At 35.5% G+C, this 21,857-nt stretch overlaps 1 long non-coding RNA gene across 2 annotated transcripts; it reads left to right on the top strand.

The window, feature by feature from the left end:
• The first annotated feature begins 918 nt into the window (after positions 1–918).
• LOC136290614 (uncharacterized) lies at positions 919–16,148 on the top strand. 2 transcript variants are annotated; one of them, XR_010721251.1, is made up of 4 exons: positions 919–1,071; positions 13,851–13,945; positions 14,393–14,456; positions 15,571–16,148. It is a non-coding gene; the product is annotated as an uncharacterized lncRNA (long non-coding RNA). The 2 variants fall into 2 exon arrangements; XR_010721250.1 differs by lacking the exon at positions 13,851–13,945.
• The last annotated feature ends 5,709 nt before the right edge of the window (positions 16,149–21,857 follow it).

The raw sequence follows: 21,857 nt of genomic DNA, 5'->3' as shown, positions 1-21,857 counted from the left end.
ACACTACAGTTTGCAACAATCAGTCCTTTGGGTTAACAGAGATTCTATACAATCATGCATTGCAAGTGTAGCTGAAGACCCCAAGATAAATCAGTTGCTGGATTGCTTCTAGACGGCATCCTCATCAAAAGTTCCCAGGGAGAAAAAAATTGGCATTAATTTTCAGCCAAAATTTGGGTAGCTCTTACATTTCTCTGGGAATTGGTTGCCAAGCACCAAACATTCAGTTCCTATGCAAGTACAGACCGCACTTCCTTGCTCAGATAAAACTGATAAGTGTATAAGGAAGAGAAAAAAAAAATCACAGAACACTGAGCTGAGAAACAATAATCTCACTTGTCTAATGCAGTATCTCAAGAATATGAATTTGTATCACAACTCTGAAAGCAGAGAGGTGTGTGTGACAAAACATACAAAATTCTTCTGGACCAATGAAGTTTGGGAGGGAAGGAGGGTGCATAGAGATTATTTGTAGTCATGTCAAAATGATACCTTTTAAAAATGTAGAATCTCATCAAGTTGAATTAATGTAAATTTTACTGTAAGGTTTATAATTGAACAATGTAATATCAAATCACATACTTAGGATGAAGGATGATGTGTTTATTCAGTCACAGATTCAACAAGTCATGCTGTTCAGAGTATTCGAGAGGTTGCTGTCATACTTTGGGACACAAAAGAATGAGGCAGGCAGCAAGAGGGTCATCAGGAAAGTTCTATTTTTAATTTTCTGACTCCACCTTATATACAATACACAAGATTGGCTACATAGGTTGCCACCTCTTTGACCTCGTTGGTGAAGACCACCATCAGTCACCTTTCTCCTCCCAGAGGAGAAATATGTAAACAAAAAGATAAATTCTAAAAATATACATTGTTTTCTTGAAGCTGTGTGAGAACAAAATGCAAACTCTGAAAAGTAGGCAAAGTTGAAGCAACAGTTGCAGATACCTCTACCATGAGTGTGCTCAGTGACTGTGAGATGTCAGCAGTTTGACGTGGGGTACCTACCATGCTTCTCTTTACATGCAGGTCATCATGGCACTGTGGAAATTACATGCCTGGAGAAAGGTAATGAAACGCTGATCGAATCTTCCTCTGCACTGGACTCAGATTTGAGTCTCCATTCTGTGAAATAATCCCTTTTTAGGATTTCTAACTTGAAGATTTATAACCTTTCCAATTAATATCTAACGCAAATGCAGAGCAAAAATATATAATCATTCCTGGAAACAGAACCCTCAGTCTAGATGGCCCTAAAAGAAAAATCCCATAAAAAATATAATAACCCTCCATCACAATCTTTGACATTAAGAAAAACGTCCTAATGTCAATTTTTTTTTTGTCAAAGGTGTTTATTTAATATTACTAAAATTATTTCTGACCATTTTTTAAAAAAATTAAATTTTGCTTAAGTGTATAAATTATTAGATTTCATTTAGTGAACTGATGATAACAGAGTTCATCATTCTAGTACTGCCAGTGCTTCTGATAATTCATCTGTAAATATGCATAGCCCACTTCTGTTAAATATTGAGTTAAATATTAAAGAGTTTAATACTTAAGAATATGAAGCTGAGGCTGCTCATGGGTTATTGAGTCCCACCTCTTGGAATTACACAAAAATCGAATCCCCTGGTAAATTCTCAAGGTGTGTTTTCCTCAGAGAAGAGAGAATGATATTAAGAAGATTATTTTATACAACAATTTTAATTATAGTATTAATGAGCCTTTTCCGTATTCACTAGAAAATTTGGACTATTATTCATTAAAAAATTCTCTGAATTAACACTAAATTATCAGTGTATATGATGCAATTATCTTTGGCCATAAAAACATTTTGACTGTAACTCTTGCAGATCTTCTCCTCTATAATTTGAAAGTTATTGTACAGCTTTCTTACAGCTTTCTTACTGTCATGACTGAAAGCCTTCTCAAGGGTTCAAAGTATTATCATTTTTAGTTTATTCCCAGTTATTCTGATGCCAGCATTATTCTATGCCTTTTATAAATATTTTATTCCATGTTTAATTTATTTTTGATGTCTTAAATTGTCTTCCATTTAAAATCTATTCTGAATTTGGCAGGGTCCCAGCTGTGTGATATAAATCTGTATAAGGTCTGGTAAAAAGGAAAAGTGAAAAAAAATCAGCAGTGCATATCATCTCATGTGGAGTCGTCTTCAAATGAATTTTCTTGGTGTTGTTTCACTTTAAAAAAAAAAATCAGTACTAGGGATAAATTTAATATAACAGCACCTGCTGGTGGATTTAAAACATGAACAGAAACTTCAGACCAAAGGAAAATTATTATTCTTTTCCATTGTTCCTTGACATGTTACATAATGCCAATTATAAGTTATCAAAAGTTTCCTGATTAATGTCAGAGATATTTCAATTTTGTGTCTCATACAATGGTACAACTAAGATAACTGCTAGCGATTTAACAAAGCCTTGGAGCTGATAAAAGTAACCGAAAAAGCTCCACAGAAATTTAGGGAATGAGTCTGTGTATGCTGTGCAGAGAAATTTTAATCTCACACATCAATGATAATCTCAGATGCATGATAAAAGTTACAGAAGGGAAGAGATGAAGAAAAAAGTCAGTGGTAGGAAAATAGCAAGATACTGTATTTTGAAGTAAAGTTAGCTTTCTTAATAAGGAAATCCCACTGATTGCTTACACCTTGTAGGGGATAAAATTGAACTGCATGCAAAAACTTTTAAAATACTATAAAAATAGATAATTATTAGAAGAATAGTAGAATTTCAAGCACAGAAATATGAGAAGAATAGACTGAGAATGAAAACTGAAATCTATAGAAGGTTTAATCAACTTCACAGCTTCTTCAAGCAACATGGAAATTAACACAAACAGCAGCTGTTTAAAATATAATAAAGAGACAAGACTCCAAATGATGTCAGAAATGTCGGCTCCTTTTAAGAAAAGCGAAGGAAATCTTGAACTCAGAGAAAAAAAGTCTAACGAATTTTCTGGAAAGGAGATATGATAAAAAATTGCAATGGTAAAAAAGAAGAATTTTTGGAAATGGAGTGACTACAACCAAATGGACGGGGATGAAATGACGGGCAGGGAAAAGTACCAAAACTTGCAAAAACTACCCCACATAAAATCCTGAAATTGGGGAAGAAAGGTAAACATAGAGACAGAATAACCTAAAGAAATGAAATGCTAAAAAATAAAAAGGAAAAATTCCAAAACCAAGTGAAAACAATAGAAGAGAATGGGATGACAAGAAGTGCAAGGAAATGGACCAAAGCTTGCCCAGTTAACCCTCATTGAAATTGCAAGTTTTCATTCCCTTGCCTGAAAGGACACCAGAAAATTCTTATTCATACAATTCTTAAACTGACAAGATACAGTGTTGAGAAAATGTGACTGGGGCATTGCAGGGCAGAGAGGTCAATAACAGACACACCAATCCATACAAAGGCTTTTCTTCAACTTTACTGACTTTCAGTGAATCCATTTCTCACATTGATTCTGAAAGGATGGGAGAAGATTTTTGGCATAGAGAAAAGCCATTTATACTGTTGCTATTTTGATTATCGACCTTCCCCCAAGTGATTACAAATTTCTTCTGGCCAGCTTCATCCTTTTTGGAAGTCTTTTAAGGTTTGTGGGAGCTGGCCAAAATGACTTTAGTTAGCTTGGAAGACTGGAATAAATAGGTGTGTACTGTGTGTCTGTTCAGACCCTATTCTACCAATACAGAAACAAGCCTTTGTGGAACAATGTATTGTCCCTCATAATCAAGCACTGCTACTCCTCACTGATTAGAGCAGAGCATCAGGGTGCACATCAGTATGCATAACATATGATGTTAGGAAACAAGCAGAGCAACCTGATAAGAGTCTAACCTTATCTATGAGATTAGATATTCCGAGGGACAGCTACAGCAACGAAAATATGAGATAGAACCATTCAAAGTTTTTTCCGCTTTAGGCATTCATTATCAACAGTCTTAACATTTCTCTGCTCATTTTTGTTTGTCTCCTGCTCCTCAGATTTTTCAGTGACATTCTCTATGAAACTATCTAATAATGGAATTTTAGTTGCATAGACAGTAATATTAGGAAAAATAAATTTTCTTTATGAATATTTTCATCATGCTGGAATTCTAGATTTTTTCCACCAGTTCCCATACGTCTGTAAGTCTATCAGTCTAAACTTCCCTGAAAATTGCATCAAGGCAAGGGGTATAAATATAAATAAATGGCTGCAATTTTCAGCAGGTGAAAACTAGTCAAGATAAACCAAAATAGTCATGTTCATGGGCCAAAGCATTATACTGCACTTACATAAAAGAAAGTATCAAAATTGTTTTCAAAATATGTCTGGAAGACAAGAACTTCTGAATTACAAGTATATTGTATTAAATAATCCTCCCTTTTTTTTTTTTTTTTTTTGACACAACAGAATTACAGGAAAAAAAATGGTTTAACAAAAAAAAGGGAGCATCAAGTAAGAAGCAGGAGCATGGTGATGACTTACAGCTATAGAATAATTTTGCACGAAAAAACCAAGCAGAAGATTGCAAGTATTGCCTCAGTCTAAAAAGCTGCTAGGAAGAAAAAAGAAAAAAAAAAAAAAAAAAAAAAAAAAGAGAGCTGAGAATTGTTAGAAGTGCAAACACAGTAATAAGGATATGTCTTCATGTCACATCATGACACCCCCAGGCACCTGAAAGGACAGAACAGTGTCTGACAATTTTCACTGCAGCATCACGGAACAGAGTGCTACTTATGTTACCCACAGGAGGAATTATTGCAGGAAGGTGCTACTCTCTGATTAGCTCAAGTAACTCCACACAGCCCAGCAACCTGCAGTGTCAGAACAGGAGCAAAACTCTGATTTGAATCTGATAACTGAACAAGGCTGCAGTTTTCTACTGTGGTTTAATGTTCCTTTGGAAAATCCTGATTATTATTCATATTCCTCCTGACCAGATACATGTGTGTCAGTATAAGATCTGCAATGTATAGTGGCTTGAGCTAGATACTTTGCTAGTCTATTCTGAAATACTGATTGATCGAAACTAACAGTTGTTTATAGATGAGAGTTGTGTGCCCACTTGCCCTCTTTATGTGAAAAGTAAAAAATGCTTCATTTAATTTCAAAACTAAATTTGCATAGACATGATTTAAAATACAAGCTAAAATAGGCACAAAAGTTATTAAGCAGATCAAAACAGGAATAAAGGCAGCAAAATAAAGATAGGCTTCTGAAATCAATCCTTAATATGAAATAAAAATATTTCTAAAAAAAGGAACTGAAGGGCTTGACTGAAGATGAATTTCATGCAGAAAAGTTGATATATTTTTCAGACAGGAAGTTGAAATATTCAACATACAGGACGCAAGAGAATTACTGATGGCATGATTTGCACTTAGCAAGAACTTGAAAATTAGTCAGTGATCCCAATTCAAGCAAAACAAAAAATCTTGTTTTAAAAACACCAAAGCATAATGTTTTAATTTAAAGTAGCTCTCTAAGCAGCAACTTTTATTATGCTTTAGCATCTTTAGATTTCTGGAGGTCCTATACATAATTTAATATCATATTTACATTCTGTGTATTTGCAGAGAGCTCTATAGCCCATGCATAGTAAAAAATCTGTGGGTTTCAGCTTGGGTTTCATCTTATGAAATTACTATGTTAATAAGACACAAATCCTGTAAAGTAACTTTACATCCCACACAGTCTACCACTAAATTAATTCTGGCATTTTGACTCATCAGACTGGCAAGACCTAAGATACAACACTGGAAATAATAAAAACTACTAGTCAAGGGCTGATCAACCTAGAAAAGTTAAAGCAAGTGCACTGCCTGTACCTAACAGAAGCATTTAAATTATGTCTCATATAATACATGTTTCAGCTTGGAAAGGCTTAAAAATTACACATTGAATAAAAAGCCAAAGGTTTCTAAAGATCAAATGAACAGTCTTACTCTGTAGGAGATATCACTTCATAGGAGAATTTGAATAGAAGTAGAATAATAACTTTAACAGCAAGCAAATGCAAGTTTCATGGGATTCAAAATCCTAAGGATGATTAACAGTCCAAATTTTAGTAGAGTTTACTGAAAAATAATGGTGCCTGGCTGCCACTGTAGTAAAAAAATTAACTTCTTCAAACATTTAAAAATATTTTTGTATCATTCCTGCTCATTTGCCTTCATAGCTAGACAACATCCTCTTCTGCTAATCCACCTCCAGTGGCACAATGACACTCTCATAATGCTGTTGCCAGTTATCAGTAGATTGACTTGTTGCTCATGGGCAGAAAACTAAAAAAAAAAAGCTCTCTCTTTTGAGAGAAAATTGCATTTTATATTCTATATGTAGTGGCTAAATGAATACTTAGCAGAATTTTTATGTTTAAAAGACTTTTTAGGACCCTCATCTGAAAACGGAACTGATCACTTTTCTCTGACAAGTGCAGGAAAACCAACATTTAAAGCAAAAGCCATTATATCCTGGAAAGTTGCTCTCTACATGGCATTACTTTACACACTAATCACCAATTTATCTTATTTTTTCAGTGAAAAAGGTTAGATTGAAAGTACAAGAAAATATCATCATGATTTTCTTTTTCCCTAAACCTGCAACTTACAGCAATTATAGGTTATTTTTGCTTTCATTGTGTTTCATGTTTCAATTTAGGCAGCTGCTCAGTTTCAAAACCTTTGGTGAAAGTATCTGAAAGTGGTTCATCAGTCTTAATTCTTTGCCATACAAGGCCATGATATTTTCTAAATGTATAATTACCTATCCTGTTACCTTTGACCCTTTAGTGTGTTAATAACGTGTATTTGTACAGGATCAAATGCTGTGCACCAGCAACAAGTCTGTTTGACTCCTGTCCACTTGAAAGTGCACCATTTCACAAAAAAAAACTCAGTAATACAATGTTTGGAAGGTGTAAAGCAGAATCTATGATTCGACATCTCAGTAGCTAAAAAGGGGTGCAACTGGTGCCATCTTCCCCACCAGACAACTGCTTTTTTTTTTTTGAGAAATATTTGCCACTTGATATGTCTTAGTCATTTCAAATCTTTGAGTCCAAGATGATGAATTGCAGCATAGCAGCAAGAGCTAAGACCTAAGATCTTCTTCACTTCTGATGTTCCTTATTCCTTGCACTCCCAGATCTTTTGCTCAACCTGTTTTTCTTTTCCTTCATCCTATTCTTGAAAGTAGCTAAAATATTTTGGCTCAATCATCAGAACATGTAAAACATTCAGCCAGAGGAAGACACATGGCATGAAAATGGTTGGGGCAAATTATTGAAAAACTGATAAAGCTATGTGCAAATTAAAACAGCATGAAATGCCAAGAAAAGTTGAAACTACTTTGTTGTCCTGTAAACAAGGTTATCCAAGGATTGCATGTTGCTTTTGCCTGCATGGGTGTTAGGATGCATCTAACACTGGGTGTTCTTAGGGGTCTAGGAGAAGTAAAGAGAACAGACTTTTCTGGATGAGTCCAAACCTCAGCTCCACAAAGACCTCTTACAAAATTTTTCACACAGAAAACAGAAAGTGAAAAGGCACAAGTTAGAGTTGAGATAATACACAAAACAACAGATCCTAGATGCATCTATCAATGCTTGTGGTAACCCTTCTCTACAGCTGTGTCTCCATGGATTCACCTTCCCCTGGGCAAGGTGTTCAACTACAGACACTGCAGGCAACCAAAACTCTTTCATTGGTGCCTGGTAAAAATGGCAATGCTATTTGTTTTCATTGCATTCAAAGAGAAACATTGCTCTGTAATTCATTAATCCTTCTGAAACTACAGGCTGCTGTAGAGATGACCTTCCAATTTATGTCCATAACCGACTTTCTGTTGGTTGAGGTTACTAATAGCCACAGCTGCTTCTTCACATTCCTTATACCTGCTTCTGAATATATTTTATTTCTCTGGCAAGTAGGTTTTAAGGAAATGATTTAGTGAATGATGATATTCAACTCTAAGGCCTTTGTGGACATGGAAGATATTTAAAGTATTTTGCCGGCTATACATCTAAACTAACCACTTCTTGACATATCTGTCCTGAAGCAATGGCCCAACCTAGTGAACATGTCCTGTTGTGCTAAGAGATGGCCATTGGTCTAGGCAGCTGAGGGACATGAATTTAAGTGATGCGAATTCATTCATCCGGGTGTTAAGTGCATGATGCACAGCCAAAAACTTCAAACAGTTGGATTTCCTGAGGTTTTGTGCGTTTAGTTAAGGAACTGAGACATTTTAATCTGCTTTTATTATTAGCAAGGCATCCACATTTAAGCATCTGTTGATTTGGTCTTTTAGACGTGCTGATGAGCTGATATATGTAATAAAAAGTAGATTCATTAATGATTGTTCTACAACATCAGAGCACATTAATTAATTCTCTTTGAATTCAGGTTTTTATGCCTGCAGGAAAATTCAAAAAATGGGGGATATTGTGAAATGTTTCTGTTGAACTCAGTCCAACACCAAACCAACAGTAGCTGCGTTTGATTTAGAATTTGTGTGTGCATTGAGTATAACTATGTATTGCAGTAACCGTGGCAGGAAAATACTTGGGATTTACAACCTCAGTCACATACTGACCATCTCAAACAATGATTATGGCCTTGGATTCAAGAACATTTTCTCTATGTGTTATGTAATCTGCACAAAGTGAAAAATACCATAGCACTTTCCCTGTTAAGCATCTGCTGTGATCTTTCGATTAAGAAAGTTGGAATTTTCTTTTTGTAAGAAGTAAAAGTGTATCTCTACATACCTATTTACTCCAGTGAAAGAAAATCCACCTATTTCAAAGCCATAAAATCAGCACTGTCTATGCTACCAAAACAGAAGTCATAAAACACAGTGCAGATAGGGTCTTGAATAAAAATTCACACTGATAAATAGTTGTCTAGATGTTTTATCTGCTGTAATTATCAATCTCAGAAGTCACTTAGATATTGTCATGATGTTTCAGACCACTGTTCTGTTATAGGAAACTTATTCCCAACAATTAAGCCTCAATGAAAGGAAATATTGAATTTCTATGCAATGTCACTAATACCAACAAAAAGAAATAAAATCTTTTTTCTTCAATTTCCAAAAGGTATTATTCTGCCTAATTGTCAACATTAAGTGAATTTAGATCCAGAGTTTTAAAAGTTTCTTGAATCATCTTGAATACAATACACAATAATTTAGAAAACTATTAGCACATATTGCTACACTGTAAATTGTATGGGCTTCCTGAGAGTTTATGTGAATCCTTATCAGTAAAAGATGTGAGGTAGATATTATCACAGCAATTTTGTGAGGCACAGAAAAAACCAAAAAACTAAAAAAACCCAAAAACCCCCCACAAACAAACAAAAACAAAACAAAACAAAAAACCAGCACACTTTCTGTTGAACTGCATCAATCTATTCTTCTTTGGTGAAAAATTAAGTTGCAGGTAGCACACTTGTGATGTCTCTAAGATTTCTTTATGTTGGTTTTATCTTCAGGCACACTTATCTAAACTGTAGTGTAAGAATATAGTTTGGATCTACGGAGCTGTGACCATTTTCTGTTGTGAAAATGTCAGTTACAGCTTTTACCAAAATCATACTGGCTAAAGACCACATTTCCCACTCAATAAGGTGTTTTCTAGCTATCCCTTACCTGTGGTTACTGGTCGTATCTACTTATGACAGGGGTTTGTGAAAGGGTGGTGGTAACAACAGTGTGATGAAAATTCTTGAATCAAATTCTTGGATCAGAAAAAAGCAAGAACCAAATTACAGGAATTTAAAACTAGTGTTGAGGCAGGAGGAATTGCTATTTCGGGGTCAGCATGTTCAGATTTTGGTGATTGCACAGCTTTCCTGGCCTTGGTGGAGAAACTATCTGCCACTGGTTCCTGTTCATTGGAACAGGAGATATTCTTAAGGCTCCAATGGAATTCCACTATAGGGCATAATGAGGACTGATTTCATGTTTAAGATCTAGGGAAAATCTCAAAAGTGGAGGAATCATTTCATGACTACTCCACAGATTCATCTTTTTTTTTTTCATTTTTAAGCAGAGTAACACTTACTACTTCACTGGGATAAAACAGCTACTGACGGTTTTCAGTAAGTACACTGTCTAGTTTCGAACACCACAGCTTTTCTAAACATGTAGTTGGGGTTTTTTGTTTTGAGACTTGTGCTTCGTTATGTTTTACCTAGGGTTTTATCTTTCAGTATTCTTTCCTGCCTCTAACATTTGGTTTGATATTTCATTGAGGTTTTCTGTATATGCCAAATTATTTTTATGATATAGGTAATATAATAAAAGTCTTGTGAAAGATAAGGGTCTATTTGCTACATCCAAATGATCACCTCAAAACTAAGAACTATTGTAGACCATCAGGGTCAGAAAACAAAGTTTCTAAAATATTTATAATGTGACATGTTCATTCTGGCCTAGATAAAAGAAATGCACAGACTAAAGAGTAGTGTGGTCCTCATCACTGGTTAAGTCAAGGATGAACTGAAAATGAAATTTCCTGGCTTTAAACAAAACCAGTTAATATTAAAGTCTTCAGAATAATTTTGAAAGCTTTTTATGGAAAGAGCCATACAAGTACTGATGCTATGCTTCAGAGATGTCCTTTAGTTAAGATCCAGTTGGTGAGAGGTGCCCCTGCTCAAATTAAGGTACAAAATAGATCATAAATTGAAGTCAATAATATGGATTTATTTAACAATAAAGGTGACGTAGAGAGATAGATCGAGCAAGCATCACCTTTGGATCCAGTGGCATTCCTTGGGTGGGTTGCTCAAAACTTTTCACCATTTATACATCTTAGCAAACACAGAAATTAATGCTCACTGGCTGCACAGTTCCCTGACTCTATTGGTCAAACAATTCCCTCACTTCTAATGGTAGTTAGTCCACATGCTTTGTCTTTCCCATGGGCAGGTATTCAGCCATCTCTGGGAGAGCAGGACTACATCACGAGTAAAGACTTGGGAAGAAAAATTCCATCTCTCCAGTTGCCCCCCACTTCCTTCTTCCCCAGCTTTATATGCAGAGCATGATGTCACGTGTTATGGAATATCCCTTTGGTCAGTTAGGCTTAGCTGTCACAGCTCTGTCCCCTCTCAGCTTCTTGGTCATCCCCAGCCTCCTCCTTGGTGGGGGAGGGTGAGGAGCAGAAAAATCTGTGACTCTGTGCCAGTGCTGCTCAGCAGTAACAGAAACTTCCCTGTTTTATCTACACTGTTTCCAGCACCAGACGAAAACATAGCCACATATCAGCTACTCTGAAGAAAATGAACTCCATGCCAGAAAAAAAAAAAAAAAAAAAGCAGAACATGGACATACTGCTGGGCAAAGAAGGCTAATTCCTTAGATATTACTAAAGTCACTCCTGTCTGTTAAATTTATTAGCAATGAAAAGTTATTTCTTCAGGTTTTCTATGAGAAATTGATTGCTCTTACAAACTCCTGTAAGAGCCTCTGTCTGAACATCTTTCTTTTTCTTCAAAATAAGTGCAACATTGTCAATTATATGACAGTGCTTACAAGGTGTATGACACTGCAATCTTTTCTCTGATCCCACTCCTGAAGTCTTTCACTGCTGTCTGTTTAATTTCTTTATTGCCTCTAGAACTTATTACTCCATAACATGTATGTGATCTCCAAGGATTACAAAATCAAAGAATGTGCTCCTAAACTGAGAGTTCCCAGGTGGAGGAGCAAGCCATTACTCCAGATTTAACTATTCAGACAATATATTTCAAGGACATAGCCAAGAGTGCACCGAAAGATAATGGTGTAAGAATTCTTTGGTCTGCATGGAGGTAGGCATACCTGAATGACAGTAGGCAAAATATCTTTCTTCTAGTTACTGTCTAGCTGGGCAGTGGGAGCTGCATCTGCATTACATACTTCCCCATGTTTCTCTAGAAGACTGTAAATCACACTAATAAGGAAAAGGTACATTCAGTCCATCTACAAAATAAACGGAATAATACTAATAAAAAAAGGATAGTTCCCTCACACCTGATTCTGTATAGGGTAGGATTTCCAAATTCTACAGATTTCCAGAGATTCTTTTAGAGTCCCACAGATCATTCATTCTTGTGTTAGAAAGGTTGCTTGTCAGATGGATCTGAGCACATCTATGGTAAACACAGGGCAGTAGCATGTGTAGAAGCACTTGGTAGAAAAGTGTGTGAACCAACTGCTGTTAAATCCGTTGCTGTTCTTGAAACAACCTGATAAGCTGTTCCTTAGATCTAATTATTTCTCAGTTGTTGCTCTTGGGCTATGGAATGTGGCTGCTACTCTTCTATCTGTTTTAATGCATCTTACAGTGTTGTCTTTATGAAGAGTCTTCGCTCTGCTTCAGTCTTAATTTGTGCAAAATTTTCATTGGGAGGACAGAGCACTCTAGAGATGTACCCAATGTTATAGCTGAAATAAATCATCAGTATTGAGGTGGGTGGTAGAAGTAAAATTGCAACACCAGAATACTATCTAAACAGCAAGGTCAGAAACCAGCAAAATCTGTGTCTGTGTAAGGGAGCAACTCTTTAGAAAGCAGAAAACCTCCTACCAAAAAATTTACAGCAACTAAGTGTTTTCAGTGCTGTGAGTTGTTCATCACTCATTTCAGAGAGGCAACAAGATGAACCAGGACTCTCAAAAGGCAAAATTTCTTACATACAGGAAGAAGATGAAGTGGTAATTCCTTAGGGGAATAAACTACTCAAAAAGGAAGCTGATATAGAACATTCATGTATGCATGTATGTATGCATGTGGGCCTGTGTTTGGTCTGACTTAGTTTTGTTCTGAAGCTGTCTAAAGAAAAATTCTGAAACACTCTCAGAGTTCAGAACCAAACACACATCTATGTAGTTCAAATATGCATTCTGGAAGGGATGGATTGTAAGGATCCAAGAGGAGTATGTCCAAGCTTGTGGGAGGTTCTGCACTGAACTGTGAAAGGAAAACAGAGACAGCACTCAAAATTGTGCTGAAAAAACAGACTGAAAGTAGTGTTTCAACTCAGTCATAGAGGAATGACTAAGCTATAAAGTCTGCATTGACTGACATAAAACTGGTCCTCCAGAAAAGCAACCTAATTACTGAAGCATGCAGTTTTAAGCTTGTTCAAATTATTTGTAAAATAATTGCAAGGAATAGAAAGTAGAGGGAAATACACAATTCCATTTAGGAAAATACACAAAAATAGGCTATTGTTCAGAGAGTTTCAAAAGAAAATGTCTCAAGTTTGTTTTTTTTTAATCTTAGTTCCCTCTTTTATTTTAAAAATCAGTCATTCACATATCTTTCGGTGCTATCTTAGACATAGCAGCTCTTCTATAAAACTAATTTTCATCTGTCTATTTCTCAGAAGTATCAGAGCTTAGACTATCTGGAACAATCATTTGTATCTTTCAGGTTTTTGTGCAGTTTGAAGTTAGAGAGTGACTGTATTATGACAAAGCAGGGATATAACTCATATTTTGTGTATGGAAACATGGCTACTAAGTGTTAATATAGTGCACAACAGCTGTTTCACAATCATCACTGAGTTGACTAGAAAATTAGGAGAGTATTTTAAATATATATTGTGTAGTTAATTATGCTGCATTATAAACTACAATATTTCAGAAGTAATATAAAAGAAAAAAGAATGCTGTCACAAAATAAGAAATTTCAGGTTGAGATATAAAGAAAATCCAATAATTAGTTTTAATTCTGGAGGCATTGAATTTTTTATAATTCTTCATTAAAATTGCTTTATTCTACTGTAAGTGTTTGATGGAAATATAATTTTCTTGTCCCATAGATGATGATGAAGTAGCACAGTACTTTCTCAATGGGTCATTTTTATAAAGCATTTGAAAGGCTCCCCATGGAAATTTACTGGTTTATTTCTGCAAGGTATTTCTCCATCTTTTCTTGTGATGAAGCCCCAAATTAATTTACCCTTCAGCACTTACATCCATGACAAACCCCCTACCAGTAATCATCCTGAATGGATAGAAAAAAATCTGTCTTTTTATTTAAAAGGGATCTGCATTTTTTTTGACCACATAACCTCAAATGACTATGTTACGATTTTACAACTAGGAGTTGAATATTAAGAATTCTCAGAGAATTTCATCATGGATTTTTCAGGGGAGGAAAACCTTTTAAATACCATTACCTTCAAATAGCATTTGCTACTTGCAAAATGCTTTCTTCTCACATGATTCAACTCTTTAATGGTGCTGGTTAAGTGTTTGGAAAGGACACTCAGTCACATATCCTGAAAAGCAGAGTCACATAATATTAAATGACATGTAATTGCATTACATTAAATTTCATACCATTTCTTTTTTTTATCAGTTCTCAGACAATGCGAATAAGCTGTGTGACAGCTTCTCATGTACTTCTACAAAAATCTAACACGGTGAGCACAAACTTTTAATCTGTAAGAATTATGTTACCTCAGAGTTTTAAGTTAACAGGGCTAAGTTTACAGTGGAGGGATATCAACCCTTCATGCAATTTTTTCTGCTGACTTTAATGAAAAAATGATAAAAACATCTGGGGTAGATCCCATATCAATTCTTGTCTTGCTGGTGAAGATGCTGTTACTCTATGCTACATGCAGCAGGCACATCACTGCTGTCATCACAGCTGCATAAGTTCTAAGGTGAGCCCTTGTTCACTGAAACAAAAAAAAAGACGAATCAAGTTATTTTTTGTTTCAGTGCTGTCAGAAACACAGTGAAACCTGTGACTAAAATAATCTCTCTGAAGTAAATATTTAATTTCTGTTGCCAGATCTACATATGTTTAATGAATTATTTGATAGGAAATATTAAGAGCTTTGGATGTTTAGATTAATATCTATAGTATTACATTAGATTTGCTATAGTATGACAATATAATTTCAAATCATGTAATCAAAATGAGCTAATTTCCTAGGTCTCATCTATGAAGTCAATATTTACTAAAATATTGAGGTATAATGTTTGTTGCATCAGTAAGTGAAGATGGATATTTTATTCTGTGCCAAGACAAACAAAATCAAATACAATTTCTCAGGTGAAACATTGCACCTAGAACCACACCTGATAAGGCAAATCTTGCGTTAATTAATTATGGTCATATTCTGCAAATTAAATAAGTTCAGCTAATTAAAATGTGAGCTGCTCCACTTGACTGTGCTCTGGCAAAGGCAGTACTGGGCACTGCAGACTAAATTTGGACAACTTACCTTTGGAATTCTCAATGTGCCTTTAATTTCCTATTGACTGTCTCTGTTGCTCTTAATATTCTGCATCAGACATTAAGTAATTGCACAAATACAGACTTCAGTGGTAGTTAAACTGATTAAACTTGTGTTTCAAAGTTTAGTAAGAACTGAAGTTCCTTTGTTGTGGGCCTACCATTTAAATTAGTTACTCAGCAGTGTTGACCATTGCACAGGGACTGAATTAATCCAACTCTTTACCTCAAGACTGCACAGATTATTTAAATTTTCATTCTAAACAATTTATCTTCCTGTTTAATTTTAGGTTCATGAAGAAGATATTCTATATCTGATGTGAATGAAATTCTGTTCCTGAAAACTTTTACCTATCAGACAAGATCTCCAGCTGTTTGGTTTGTGGAGGTGCCAGCTGTTCAAATGGAAAATAACACCCATCCTCCTGATTTTATTTCTCACTTGATTCCTTTATATTTTTAATCCATCATTACAACACGGTATGCTAGGACTCTGGGAGAAAGTAATCTCACTGAAAATAATGAAAGGTTTAGTGGAATTAAGAAAATAAATATTAGAACTAGATCATTTCTATAATCCAGATAAGGCTGTTCCTGAGCTCCTGTACCATTAAATTCACTTTGATTTCATTCCACGTGGGTTGCCTTACTGCAATTTAAGCATCTTCAGTTATCTCAGTAGATGTCCCCTTGGACTGAAATTCAGATCTAAAAAAATTCTTCCATTTATTGTGTAATAATTTTTTTCTTGCAATCAGTTCTATTTTACTTCTGTTGTATTCAGTTCCCTTCCTTTGATTCTCCTTTCTGAGCTAGACTGAAATTTCCAAAGTGTTTTGCCTTTTCATTTCATATTAATAATAAATTCCCTTGCATTTTCACCATGCTCTTTGACTATTTTCTCTGTCTCTTTCTGCTAACATAGAATAGTATATAATCAGTTGTTAAATGCATGTTGGAATTTTATAGTTTCTATTTTTCACTTTGCAGCAATTGGCTAATTTAGAGTTCTTGTAAGCCTACATTAATCAGTATAGGTGCTAAGAGATGATTTTAATTTGTAAAGTCTTCTCAGGTACTATTAATATTGACAAGTACTGTTTTCATCTGAAAGTTGTAAAACAAGTTTCTCAAAGAAACAAGAATGTTTCTTTAGAAATAAAATTATTTAAAAACTTGAAAAGGATTGTGCAAGTGGAAAAGGGCAAAACTGCAGTCCTTGCTTTATTTTTCTTTTCTACGTTTCCATATTTTTAAGACCTAGAATGGCTTTTATCTTCTTTGAACAACAGATGTTGAACAGGTCTTTTGCTTCTGAGTGGCCTGACAGGGGCTATGCTCAGGGGAAAAACATTTGCAGTTCTAAAACTATCATATAATTTTTTTGGTTCTTGGGTGAGACCAATAAGATAAACATAAACAAAGAACAGGCTACATTGTACTTGCTACACACAGCTTATAACATTTCACAGTAATAGCAGTGTATGACAGTAACTCCACCCAAGTGAGAAATAGACTTACATGTAATCACAGTAGGTAGGTAGTCCAAATCTCCAGTGGAGCTTCATGAGTAATTTATGTTAGAGCTAAATTGGTTGACGTAATTTAGGAAAGTGAGTATCATGCATTCATAGACAATAATCACTGCTGACAAAAATGACATGTGGCTTTTTAGTACACAGAAATTGAGAACATTTGAGTTTGTAGTGCTCCACGGTTTTGGTATAATAAATCATAATAGCTTCTTTTCAAGGAAAAGACAATAATATCTGTGCGGTAAACCAGAACATTAAATGCTTGAAATTTTGATGGGGAAGGGAATATTTTTTTGTGTCATAATGCTGAGCAACTCTAAAATCATGACTTCAAACAAGTCTCCTAATATATTCCAGCTAACACAGTTATTGCATTTTCTAGACAAAATGAAATGGCTTCTCCAATTATGAAATAATATTTGTTAGCTACTTTTCAGGGTTTTCTCCCCCCAAGGGCTAGCTTAATAGGTAAACTTAATGGAGACAAAGGAACAACACAAACAAGAACATGTAGGCCTAAATTAATAAACAAATACAATTTATAATGAAGAGCACATATCAGGCCATAAATTTTGTAAAGAACTTGCATATGTATTTAAGTCCACCTATAATCTATAGGGTTAACATATGGTTTGTGTTTGGTGTTTATTTACATCTCCTTTTCAGAGAAGGTATTAGAAGTGCTTATGGGGGGTTTCAGAACTGCAACGCCCTCTTGAACGACAATAAAGTGACTCTTTTGTGTGTATCCTTGCCCTTGTTTGTGCTATGATTGTTTCTGGAGTAGCAGCTGTCCCGTATAGAAAACACCTAGAAAATACCATATCCTCAGCTGAGTTTAAACAGGTCTGTTTTACTCAATGTTTCCCAAACCACTACAAATATGTTAAAGAAGAGTTATTCTTTTTTCCACTAACTACCAGACCAACTAGGAATTTTGATACTAGTTTAAGTGGAATGAAGATGCATTTTTTACTGAACACAAAATAACATGTTGAGAGCTACTGTTGGGCAACAGAGGCATTGTAGTTGTTCGTGTGCTTTCAGTACAAATTGACTCCTCTACTGGCTTATTCAAGTGCTTCTGGAGAACAGAGAAGCAGAGGAAAGCTGAAGAAAGGTAATAAAGAGTGAACAGAAGAAAAATCATGGTTTCCAAGATAGAGTTTCGGGGTATGAGCATGAGCATACACCACATCAAGCTTGTAGTCTGGGCACTGCAGAAGGCAGGTTTCCCTTAGGAGGCAAAGCCTATTGATACAAAGCTGCAGATTGGGGAAAATAAAAATTACAATTTGGACTAAGCATCTGTTAAATTTTCCTCCTAGGCTTCTCCTTGTGCTTCTATTAGTTTTGGAAGCTATTCTCTGGTGGAGCATCTAATTTCATGTCTCTGTATATCAGTCAACTGTCACTTATGAAAATGCTGCCTTGAGTCAAATCCTACAATTCTGTTCCAAAAGTGCTCCCAAAAGAACAAAAAAGGGGTAGCTTTGATGGACAAGATAATACAACACTTAAGTCTTAATTTATAATATTCAACCAAATTTGTTTTTTCCCCTTGATGTCAGCCTAGATTTTTATCATTATTTTGATTTAAAGTATTTGGCTGAAAATTAGTTATATTTATAATTCAAAACCACCAAATCCTTAGTCATGCAGTCCTGTTCATAATAGTTGAGATCATTACAAAAGAATGACTGTAGCAGTTCAGTCTGCTTTTATTTCCTTTTATCTTTGAAGTGTTTCAATTAAGTTTTTCCACTTAATTAATAAAAAACAACATATTCTTTGTTTGCTCTAGGAAAACTGAACTATGTGAAATAGTAATGACATGGCTTAAGATTCAAAGTCTAATAAAATGTCTTCAGTTAAGTCTGAAGTATGCGAAAAGTAAAGTGAATGTAGTAATCAACACACCTCAGTAGGAACTTGATTTACATTAAAGCTTCTCTATGTTCAATTTTATTCATCACTGAAGCAGGTTTAATTATTTTTACCATGTCTGAACAGTTTATAGCTGTTGCTCTGGGAATTGCACAATTGCTTTCTCTGTCATTAAGGGACTTGAAAATGGTGGGGAAAATGGGTGTCAGCCATTCTGTTATTAGGTTTCACAGAGAAAATACTGCTGCCATACAGGTCGATCTGACTGTGCAACTGCAACATGCTATAATGCAGAGGATTCAAATTAGGATCTTAATTTTCAACTGGTAGGAACAGAAAAAAGGAGGGAAAAAAAGCAAATGCAGGAAAGAAGTGTCTTTTGTACAGCGATATTTGAAATCAACCCAAAAAAACCCACTAAATCACTAACCTGAAACTGACTGACACGTTATGCAGTAAAAGATACAGACAGGTAAAACTTCAAAAGATTATACAAACTGGAGAACTATTTTGTATTTCCTCATTTTAGACTGAGAAGGCAGAACATACTGGGCGAAAGGTTTCTGATGTACATTTGAAGCAGACGAAACATTGTGTCATCATTTATTCTGGCTTTAGGACATCTGTACACACAATACTTGCCATAAAAATTATTAATTGGTGTTTCTCAATGCTATTTTTAAGGCAACTTTCAAGTATTTTAGTAGACACAGAAGCACATTGCACAAGAACTGAGACAAAAATTTTTCAAATCAAAGTAGACCTTTACACATTGTTTGGTGCTGAGGCAAGACATGCAAAATCACCAAAGCTATACTCCCCAAATTTACATCTGTTCTGATTGCTGGCCCAGACACAGCTTTTCAATTCTCCTTTAAGAGAAATAGTAATCGGAAATTGTAGTAGATAGTCAATACTATCATTTGACTGGATCTGTTCTCTGAGCAAAGTGCAAAGTGTTCCAATGACACTTCACTGTGAATACTAAAGAGGTTTTCCGCCTGAAGTTATCTCCAAAGGCAACCACAAAATACTTATGGAAAGAGTTGGTTGCTATAGAAACTTCAGTGTTTGGAACCCTGACTCTTTCTAATTTTCCAGCAACTGTCCTAATGCTCAACTCTTTTACATCTACAGAGCTTCTCTAGGAATAGGAATGGGATTTCCCCAGGAATGCAGGAAGAGGTAGTTGCTCTTTCATGACTTAGGTGTCACACTCACTTTCCATCATATAAGATGATTCCATTTCCTAAGTGCAATTGTATTATCTGCACGGCTTCATAGATCAAGACCACAAATACAGGAACAGAGTAGAGAGTAGGATACACCTCACCTAAATCCATGGACACACTTTTAGACATTATAACAGAGCTTTGAAGAAGTCAAATGCCATAGTGCTATGTAAACACTGAGATAAGCTGAATTTTCACTGGAAAAGAGGATTAATAATGGGAAAAGGAAAAGGCAAGAAAAGTTAAAGACACCTTAGAGATTTCCATAAACCTGCAGATGAAGTTATCCTTCCTAGAAGCAGAAATAGGAAAACAGGTGGGTTTCTGTATTCTCTTGTTTTATGCAAAACAGGCTTTAAAAAGCTTTTAAACATATGTCCTATGACACAAAGTATCCTTCATGGAATATAATCTCACTCAAATAGGATAAAATTTTAAAACCTTTGTGAAAGGTTCAGCTTTGTGTGTAGTCCAGCTAACTTAGATCAAAGATCGGAAGATAACAGAACCCCTGCTAATCATTGAAACAGTATGCTCAGAAATAATGATGATAATTTGGATTTCTGCTTGCATGCCATGTCCTTCAGAAATGCACACCAAGAAGCCACTCATGCAGTCAATAAAAACCTACACCATCTTTTTTAGCTGAATTGAATACTAATCAGCATTATAAGGGAATGAAAGACCAAAAAACAAAGCGAGGCACTCAGTTACATTCAATACCAGAGAACAGCCCAGGTTCTAAGGGACCTCAAGAGATCATCTGGTCAAACCTTAATGAACAAGAGAGCCTAGAAAAGTTTCTTTAGCATTGTGCCCAGTCATGTCTCAAAAACCTTCAGTGATGAGGATTCCACCATGTCCCTGGGTAGGTTGCTCCAGTGGTCAATTCTTCTCACTGTGAAAAATTTCTTTTTTATATCACACAATGCAAGTTGCACTTGATGTCTCTTGTTCCTTGTTTGGTTCCTTGTGAAGGGATTGCCTTTCTTTCCTTTTTCAGTCACCCTTTTAAGTACTGAAAATCTATGATGAGCCCCCTCCACCTGAGCAGTCTCTTCTCCAGGATGAAAAGACCTAATTTCTTCAGTCTTTCCTCAGAGTGCAGGTCCTCCAGTCCTTTGATCACCTTTTGTGGTTCTCCTTTGGACCCTCTGAAGATTGTCTGATATTTTAAGTATCTTCTTATTTTGACCACTTGTTGCACAAAAGATGTATGAGAAGTAGGCAAATGCAAGCTAATTCATGATTTCCTCAAAGAAATTGTTCTGAATCCCTAAGGGCTAAATTTCATTCACAACAGGATCAAGATTATTTTACAAACTTTGGCTTTTAACTGTTCCACCCAAGGTGAAAGTGCCCAACCTGATAGGAGTCTTAAGGCATAGGTAGCTGGAGACTAGGGTTGATAGTCATCCCAAAGCTTTAAGTCAAGCAAGTCTCTTTGCTACAGAAGCTGTTGCCAGTAGATGCACTATTTACACAAGAAGAGCCTAACAGTGTCAGGAGAACGAGACAAAAAGAGTTGTGCTGCCAAAAAAAAAAGGAAGGCAGAGAAATTTATTGAGTGCATTATAACTAATAGAAGATCTTATGGTGGAAATGAAATTTGGACATGCTGATCTGCATACTTGTGGAAATTAGTGCCCACTTAATTTGAATACTGTAGAGAATAGATTCTGAAACCATGAAACTTTTATGTTTTGCTAGGAAATATAATGCCATGTCACAACAGCAGCAGGACTTAATGCCTTGTCAAAGAGAGTTTGTTATAGCTTTCCAGACTCCAAAGCTGAACAAGACAGTCATTGAACTTCAGCTCATTCTTTATAAGACATAATTAGCACTGGTGTTTCCAGACTGCAGCTGCTCTGACACTGTTATGTCCAGGGTTACAACTCTAAAACGTGCTTTCCTATCAGA

This window comes from Chamaea fasciata, unplaced genomic scaffold (genome assembly GCF_029207755.1).
Source record: "Chamaea fasciata isolate MVZ Bird 193981 ecotype frontalis unplaced genomic scaffold, bChaFas1.0.hap1 SCAF_6, whole genome shotgun sequence".
In the NCBI taxonomy this organism is placed as follows: domain Eukaryota; kingdom Metazoa; phylum Chordata; class Aves; order Passeriformes; family Sylviidae; genus Chamaea; species Chamaea fasciata.
Note: the sequence above shows the minus strand (reverse complement) of the source record. Positions and strands in the feature narration are given on the sequence as shown.